At 48.7% G+C, this 7,817-nt stretch overlaps 1 protein-coding gene across 2 annotated transcripts in view; it reads left to right on the top strand.

Annotated features, from left to right (window-relative positions):
- TP53I11 (tumor protein p53 inducible protein 11) overlaps positions 1-7,817 on the top strand; it is a 25,616-nt gene that overhangs the window by 640 nt on the left and 17,159 nt on the right. The window contains exon 1 of one of the 2 annotated variants that reach the window (XM_027704540.1): positions 1-76. The exons of the other annotated variant lie outside the window; for it this stretch is intronic. The gene's annotated coding sequence lies outside the window, so the exon portion shown is untranslated. The remainder of the gene's footprint in view (positions 77-7,817) is intronic. 2 annotated transcript variants of the gene reach the window in all.

Genomic DNA, 7,817 nt, shown 5'->3' with positions numbered 1-7,817 from the left:
ACTGCTCTGCCCATGGGGCAGCCGCGCCGAGCCCTCGGGACGTCCCCGCGCCGCCGCCGGGACCTGCGCTAGGGCGGTGAGTGCGCGTCCCTCCGCGCCGCGGGCTTTCCCTGCCGCCCCACGGAGTCTCGGGGGCCGGGGGCGCCGACCCCGCTGCGGCCGTGCCCCCCGCGAGAAAGCCCGCTGCTGGCAGCCGACCCCCAATCCCAGGCGGGAGTCGTCGCGGACGGGGGAGGGATGGGTGGACGGACCGATGGACTGACGGACGGACAGGGGTGGCAGGAGAGGGATCAACCTTTGTGCTGCCTGCGCATGGCTGTGATGGGACGGTCTCTGTCCGCGCCGTGCCTGGTTCGGGTGAGATGGGTGGAGGAGGAGGTGGTGGAGCGCTGCATGCTGGTGGGAGAGTGGCAGGTTACCCCGAGGCGTTGGAGGAACAGTAGCCGTGCCGCCCTGCGAGCTGATTCGCAGGCGGTCACTTCGTGGCGAGGGCTTTCTCCTGGCCGTCACTCGACTCAAAGGCTGAGGTCCGATGTCGCTTCTTTCCTGGAAGTGCCCCATCCTTTTATTCGTGCTCGGGAAGAATCACAGGATACAGTCCCCAAATGAGTACCTCAGGTACCCGAAGGGGAAGGCTGTGTCCTGAACGCTGCATAGGCTAGGATGTCAGCCTCGATGGCTGAGCAGTGCCTCGGGTTGGGATGAGGGAAGCTGACACAGCTGTACTCCCATGGGATGCAGCCTTGTAGGTGTGCCGGGGAGCTCTGGCTGCAAGGAGGGCTTGGCCATAGTAGACTGGGTGGTACTTGGGCTGCGGGTGGAGGGAGAAGGACAGGATGAGAAAGCTGCGATGCGGGAGAGAGCCGGGACAGACGCCTTGCCATCACAGAGGGGAAGATGGCCTGCTGGCTCTCAGCAGGCTCTGCATCCCTGCCTGAGCTCGCACATTCCTGCATGCTGAGATGTCTGCCATGCCACTTGCAGTGTCTGGCTGTCCCAGCTGAGCAGGTGCACTGCTCCGTCTAGAGCAACAGCAGCTCTTATGCTTTCCAGTTGAGCACAGCTCCAACTGAGCAAACCAGGCTGAGCAAGAAGCAGCACCTTATTCGGTGCCTGTTCCTTGCCTTCCTCAATGCCACTTGTAGTCCACCGAGCCTTTACCTTACCGTAGCAATGTCCCTGTTCCTCTTGCAACTGCTGAGAATCAGGGCCAGCAAAGCCTGAGCTGCAAGTGATTAAATGGGTACCGTTTAATCTCCTCTATCTGCCAAGGCTGGGAGTTATAAATGCCAGCAGCAACCAATGACACCAACCTTGTTGACATTAGGGCTACCACCAGCACAGCTGAGCCATGAGAAACTACAGCGTATGCAAGAGCAGTGGCTATTCTGGATTTGGCATAAATAACTTGTTCAGTAACTCTATCTGCACTATAGCAGAGTCTGCTGAATAATGACATTCAGGGCCTGTGAATGAGAAAAGTGATTTTAAAGCAAATAAATAGTAGTTATGCTTTGAGCAGGGGAGTTGCCCCAGGGAGGAAGTTTTCTTAGAAAGGTTTTGGCAAAACCCCAAAATAAACAAGCTCCTAAGACTCAACATGAAGGCACCTCAACTAGCCCTAGCCATATCTCAGCAAGGTTGCATAAATACACCTGATGCATGCACAGCGGCGTGCGAGGGACACTGTGAACCTGTGGTGTCCTGGTGACCTCAGCAGGGAAGGGCTGGCTACTGATGGCAGCTGGGAAAAGTAGGACTTGGTTGCTTTAGAATGTGTCTTGTGCATTCTTGTTCTTTGATTGCAGTGCAGAGCAAGGTCAAGGGAGCTCTTCTCTGGGTAGGTGGTTGTCCCAACTAGGAGGCTGAGAAGGTGATGGCTGCCATACAGTCTCAAGAGCAATTGATCCTTTCTACTTGTGGGTCTGTGGTGAGGTTTTATTGTAGAGATGTGAGCACAAGAGCATCTCCAGAGAGGTACATCAAGGCGAGGCTTGGGGTGGCCATTGATCTGTGGCAGAATAAACCCCTGCCCTGGAGTTTTCTGTCCATTTGGAGCTGCTTGGAGGCTGGGGCTTGATCCAAAGGAAAATGTTTTTCTATTGTTCTCAATGAGCATCGAGTGCTGAAGCACGCAGAATGCCTGGAGTGCATCTGCAGCTGGTGTTCACTTGTCCTGCAGCTCTCTGAAGGTCAACATGCTGAATAGTAGGGGCTGGGAGGGATGGTACCACATGCTGGTTACAAGCATCAGTTTGAACTGTTTGGATTGTGAATTGTTCTTTCCTCTGTGTGTGTTTGGTCCTCATCCAGTAAGTATCCAAATTTCTAATGAGAACTGCTACGTGCTGTTGGAACACAAAGAATATCTCCCTCTGATGCAGGCAGGATGGGCTGCCTTCCCAACAGGCTGCCCAGCAGGCTGCACATTGACCTGGGTGGAGCTGGGGGCTCATCTGTGCATGAAGTGGGGCTGTCTGTCTTCTTAATGCTATGTTTTTAGTTTCAAGGTTTCCCCTGGCACAGGAAGAAAGCACACGTGAATCAGAAAGATGTTGAGATTATTTGTGTTCTGCTTCTGGCCTGGTGCCAGAGGGAATGGCTTGGTGACCTTGGCACTATTGGGACATTATTTATAGAAAGTAGATCTTCTGGGTTTTGTATTTTTGACGTAGGAATGTGAAAACAAGTCTCGGCAGGAAAAGGTCCAATGCTGGCCCCCAAATATGTTGGCACCTTTTCCAGACCAGGAAAAACAACACTTAAGAGGTGACCAGGTGTTCCCTGTTCACATTGCTTTCTGCCTTCCCTTGGAAAATATGGATTTGGTTCTGTCCTGGAGATCATAGGCTAGCATGAATTCATTCCATGTTTGAAGAGTTCTTGCTCAAGATAGTAAAAGACGTACACAAAGAAATCCAGCTGTAACCAAAGACACTCTTGTTGGTTTAGACATGAAGGGAAATGACAAATCAATCTCTGGCCTTGGGTTTCTTCTGTTTGTGAAGCTTTGTGTCATCTGCAAGGCTTAATGCATCTCAATGTGTTTCAGTGCCCATTTGTGGTCCTGATTAGTGTGGCTGCCCCTGGATGACAGATTGAGAGGATGAGGCTTGCAGATGCATACGGTCTTACTGGATGGCCTAGCATGCAGTGCTGGCCCCACAGCCCTGCCTCCCAGGGCTCTGGTAAAACCCCAGTGGTGAACTTTCCTTCTGTGTTTCACAATGTGCACAAGTCTCTCATCCTCTTTCTGTGTGGTGGGTGTGTATTCCAGTTAGCTGAATCTCTAAATGTCTTTCTATCCCTCTGTATGCAAAATAGCAACTTATTGAGCATCTTTGTGCACTGGTTTTGACAGGGAAATCCTTGCCTAGGGTGCACCTGACTCATCTGTACCAGAACTTGGTTGGACCCTTACCCAGCTCATCTTAGAGGACAAAGCCGAGGACCCAGAGTCTGTAAGAAAGTTCTGGTCCAGATTTATACTGACTGTCGCTGTGGTTGTGGGGAGAGGAGATCTGTCACCAAAACAGAGAATTGATCAAAACAACTGTAGCTGGATTTAGTGCTACAGGTGAGCAGCTTCTGCTGATGTCAGTGGTTAGAAACTGTATGCTCACTTTCTGAACCTGTGGAGCCAAAATTAGAAGCCTGAGCATAGAGACTGGTAGCTGGCTCCATTGCTGCAGTTTCCTAGAAGTTTTTGTTAGGGATTTGGATTAACATATTTTAAGTCAAAGGCACTGAAGAGATCATGTGGAGAAAAGCAGTAAAAAATAAATCAATGGTTCAATAGTCCAGTCTCCTGGGGAGCGGTGCTAGCTGTATGAGTTAATGTAGCAGGAGATGTGCACAGAGGAGTGTCAGATAATACTGGCCATTGCCGACCTGATTATTTATTTGTTTGAAGTGATTCTGTGTTTTAGAGGCAGATTAGTGTGTAGTCCCCTTTGCAGCTGCCTGCTGCTGCAAACCAGACAGAAATCTCTCCTTTTCTTATTAAAATCAGGCAGCAGAACTTCAAATGGTCGGCCCAGCAGGGCAGGTGCAGGCAGAGCAGCACACAAAGGCTTACAGCCCTCGTGTTTTTAGCTATATCCTGTCTGGGTTGAGAAAGTAAACATTTTGGGGCCTGTGTCAGCAGCCAAATAAGAGACCTACAGAGAAAACCCACAAGTCTTCAGGAAACTCCGTGGGTGACTCAGATGGTGTTTTTGTCTGAGTTCATTCAATAACCCACGATGGCAGCAGAAGCACTCTGTTGTAGTGGTGCCACCTTATGAGTGAAACACAAACCTCCGGTGTCAGATGTCTGTGGTCATGGAAAGACCTGAGAAGCTCTTCCAGCAGACAGAGGTTAGTTCAGGAATCCCGTTGCTGAGCCCTAAAATCATTCTGACCCTTGTCGGGCACTGCAGTTTCTTTCTGGGCTTACAGTAGGGCTGCTGTAGATGGAGATGGCTGTGACAAAGCAGGCAGTTTCCTGAGATCAGCCATGATCCTTCCAGATGGCCAAGAAGGTGTCTTTAATTCAGCCTTCCTGGCTATCTGGCCCTGCCTTGCTATGGATGAAATGCACCCAGCTAGGCAGCAACCTCACTGCTCCTTGTACAGTGTTGCTGCAAAGCTGTGAGAGATGCATGGGGCAATGGCTTGAGCATAACCTGGGTGCAGACACTCTGCCACATTGTCCAGAGCCCTCAGGAAGGATGGTGTTACGAAAATAGGGCTGTATTGCCAGTCTTAACAGGAGCTCCAGGAAGCAGGCTATTTTCTGAAGAAACAAGGTATTGTAAAGATCCATGGTTTTACATCCCTCTTAGTCTTTCTAAGACTGGACATTTAATTTTAGCTGCCTGGCATGCCGTTTATGTTAAATGTTTGGTGTATTGCAAGTAGGTAGAAATGTGAGTTTTACCTCCTTGCAGAAGGGAGAGGGAAACTCAAAAACTGCAGTACTGAGTCCAGGGGAGTGAGGTGGTATTGGCTTTTCACCAACATTTTCTTTGTGGCCTAGGAAAAAAAGTTTCTGTAGAAGCTGCTTAATAGCAATAAAGAGTACCTAAACATTGCTCCACAGACAGTGAAAATCTGCTAGGAGTCAAAGATTACACTGAGCGGGACTGAAGAATTTAGATCACTTGTCTGTGCATTCCCAGGTTGTTTTCATGGTAAGTGAGAATAAAATATAGCTGTCTTTAATATCAGCATTGCTGTGGAGTCTCAGTAAGTGCTAGCCACAGATTTGGAGTGCTTCTGAACAGCAGGCACCTATAGTGCATCCTCCCACTCTCCTACCCTATTGTCCTACCCAGTGCAACCATTTGCTCCTTGGGATGTATGAATGTGTTCTTGCCTTGTCTGGCAAAAACCCAGCTGCTGTACATCACAAGTTCAGCCAGTCCCTTCCATGAGCTGTGTAAACGTCCACTGTTCATGGACAAGTAGAATGCATTGAGGGTTAACAGATGGAGGAATAATAAAGCAGATGAGTTTATCCCCTCCACCCAATTTATTCCCTTCATCGCATCACCGTGCAAATTGAGTTCCTGTCATTGGTGCTTGCAAAGTACATGGGGGCAAAGAGGCTAGCCTGTAACCCCTAGAGCCACTGCTGCATGGGAATGACATTACAGATAAGATAATGGGGACTCTTCTATGTCATGAGTTCTTCTAAGCAGGAGGCTGTGCTGTACACTTGCTGGCAGAGATGTATATATATACACACATGCAATAGCAAAGCACCATGTGTGTCTATATACACACAATGCTGATGAATGATCCTGATACTACTGGAACTTGTATCCAAGTGTCTGAGACTTAAAGTTGTAGAAAGAAGGGAAGGTCCTTCAACAACCCTTGATAGTAGAGATGGGACATCTGGCGATGCTGCATTTTCCATGGTTACTTGAGACTTGATTTGTCAGCACGGGTGCTGCTACCACTTGGCTTCCTGAATGTCTCTGTTGCCTCCTTGTCCCAGGGTAGAGGAGTGAAACAAAGATAGGCAGAAGGACTAGTCAGTACTATCTTTATCCTTTCTTTCCTAAGACTTCTCTTGCATGTGCCAGGCAAGATGGGGAGAGAGGTTCTTAACTCTGGGACCTCTCAGTTCTTCTCAGAAATCCCCTGTCACCAAGGTTATTCAATGCTGCATACTGGTGTCCATACCTTTGCCTCCTCTCTGCTATAAAAAGAGAAATCTTGCTTTAGTTCCTTAGGCAGATGTGGGTCCTCCGTGGCTGTGACTGATAAGAGCTGCTTAGGACACAGCATCGCCATATCCAGCAGAAGAGAAGGAACTCCTTTCCTTGCATGTGGTTGTCTAGTTTTTTGAATAATCTCTAAGTGTGACTCAGTGCTGTGAGATGTGCAAAAAGGATACAGTATTTGCCTAGGATCAGGTAGCGAAAAGCTGACTGTGAGGATCAAGAGTCTTGTCCATCCATATAAAAGCAATCAAAAACCTAGTCTCTCTCATCATCTACGCTTCTCCCGTGGTGTATGGAAAGAGGTAAACCACTGCAGGAGATGAGGCACCTTGTCCTAAAATAGAAATCTCTGGGGTTTGGCTCGCCTTGCCTATTTCCCAGGGAACCAAAAAGAGGGAGATGAGGAGATGTAGAGGTTCATGCTATAGTTCATACTTCCAAGGCCCACTCTCTCCACCCATGACATGCTTTTATTCTGGGCTGGAGGCAGACTGTGTCCATGCTTGATCCTCACAGTACACATACATTGGCCTTTTGTGGAAGCTGGAGAACCTGTCACGCATCAGAGACATTGTCTCTTTCAATCTCCTTTATATTAGTTCCTTTTTCTGTTGAAAGCTTTCTAAAGGGTACTTGTGTGCTGAATAGCCATTGCTGATAATGCACATTATGAAATCCAAAAGGAAGGTTGAGATTAAATGTCACGCACTTCACAGTCTGGGAATTCAAAGAGCCTTGTTGATCTGTGCATAATTTAGGGGTTGACAGCTCATGCATAAACAAACGTGCACATACACATACATTTGTGTGTGTAGAGAGTTTTCCCCTGACTCAGCAACACATAAAAGCAAAGTCAGGTTGGTGTGAGTTCCTGGGGAGTGGGTGTGACATTCGTGAGGAAAGCCTGTGGGTTCTTCAGGACTCTGACTTGAGAACCACACAGACAAATGCAGTTACTTCTTGGTAGTGTGGTGGGCTTCCTTCCGCCTCCCTTCTCTGTGCAGCTGCAGCTAAGCTGTGGCTGCTTTGATTTTGTGCATAAGGGTTCAATCTGACCAGAAGAATCTTCCAAGAACTTCTGGTGTGTGTGAAGGGAATATCAGTGTGAAGTTCACCCCAAGGTGTCTAAAGTGCTTTCTCCCACCAGCAGGGAATTAAGACGGACAGAAAAATTTGATGTCATGCTAAGCTGGTTGTTACTCAGGCCAGGAAGGGCATTTCTGCCTCTGAAACGTTGTGTTTAATGAACCGAGTGCTGCACTGGTGCAGTGCCTGAGCCGCTGCCTTTGAAATGTTTTGCCTGCTGCACGTGAGCCATATGAACTTCCGTGGTAGATTTACTTTTCATGTACTGGGAAGACTGAGGCCTTAGAGCTTGAATGACCCAGCCTTGATTTCATGAAGAAGCAGCAGCACTGCCAAACCTATAATCTAATATTTTGGCTTTCAGGCTTCCTACTCAGTATGCTGCTCTGTAGTTCTGTTCCTAAAAACAGCTGGTTTCACTTCCAAGTGCTTCCTTGCAGGAGAGAGGAATACGTGTGCTCCACCTCTTTCTGGGGGATGCTGTAGGTCTGGGGGATGCTGTAGGTCTGGGGGATG

This window comes from Neopelma chrysocephalum, unplaced genomic scaffold (genome assembly GCF_003984885.1).
Source record: "Neopelma chrysocephalum unplaced genomic scaffold, ASM398488v2 Primary Assembly neopelma1_24, whole genome shotgun sequence".
NCBI classification, from domain to species: Eukaryota; Metazoa; Chordata; class Aves; order Passeriformes; family Pipridae; genus Neopelma; species Neopelma chrysocephalum.
The sequence above is the reverse complement of the archived record's forward strand: the minus strand, read 5'-3'. Positions and strand labels throughout refer to the sequence as shown.